Raw genomic sequence first — 1,070 nt, forward strand, 5'->3', positions numbered from 1 at the left:
TATATAACTCCTGATACAGTGTTATGAAAATGATTCATTAATAAGCAATATTCAGACCTCTGTGATGAACTGTGGAGTCCAAATCAATTCACAGAGGACATTTCTCAATCATTTTTCTTTTCACATTCTCTTATTTTGAATACATTCAAAGTAAAATCATGGCTACTGTAATTCTGTAGCAACTTTCAAGCCGAGAACATTGTGTTAACTTACTTATCATACAATCATACTCTGTATTCTGGTCCTTAGACAGGTGGCTTTCACATCTTTTTGATTGAAAGCAACTGTAAGAAATATATTTCATGCCCTGACGTGGCACACTCACCACCCTCCCTTGCAGCAAACACATACAGTTAAGAAACAAAATTTTTGAAATAACACATTTACTTATTATTACCATTTTTACTTGTTCTATTTTCTTCTATTCTGTGTCTTTGTAAAATACTGGTCACTCAATTAAATTGATTTAATGTTCCATCAACATGCAGCTGAAAAAAAACTGCCTTATTGGTACTGTCCAAAACTACTTGGAGTTCTGAGCTTGGCAACAGCATACTAAAATTGGAACAACTGGAGATTAGCATGGCACCTGGGCAAGGATGACACACACATTTGTAAAGAATTCCATATTTTTAAAAAAGTCACTTGGGGAATTGTCCAATCATGGATGAATGGACAAGCAAAATGTAATATATACAAACAATGGAATATTATTTAGCCTTTAACAGGAAGGAAATGTTGACACCTGCTAAGACATGAAGGAATCTTGGAAACATTATGCTAAGTGGAATCAGCCAGTCACAAAAGAACAAATACTTTATGATTCCACCTGTATAAGATAGCTAGAGTAATCAAATTCATAGAGACAAAAAATAGAATAATAGTTGCCAGGGCTGGAGGAAGGACGAATTATTTCATGGCTATAGAGTTTCAGTTTTGCAAGATGAATAGAGTTCTTCGGATGGATGGTGGAATAGTTGCATGAAAATGTGAATGTACCTAATGCCACTGAACTTTACGCTTAAAAATGGTTCAAATGGTAAGTTTTATGTTATGTATACTTTACCACA

General features: G+C 34.2%; 1 non-coding gene across 1 annotated transcript; it reads left to right on the forward strand.

Annotated features, from left to right (window-relative positions):
* The first annotated feature begins 531 nt into the window (after positions 1–531).
* Positions 532–634, forward strand: LOC114891419. The gene has a single exon (XR_003792520.1). It is a non-coding gene; the product is annotated as a U6 spliceosomal RNA (small nuclear RNA).
* The last annotated feature ends 436 nt before the right edge of the window (positions 635–1,070 follow it).

Source organism: Monodon monoceros, unplaced genomic scaffold (assembly GCF_005190385.1).
Source record: "Monodon monoceros isolate NGI ecotype Baffin Bay Population unplaced genomic scaffold, NGI_Narwhal_1 Super_Scaffold_11, whole genome shotgun sequence".
Lineage (NCBI taxonomy): Eukaryota > Metazoa > Chordata > Mammalia > Artiodactyla > Monodontidae > Monodon > Monodon monoceros.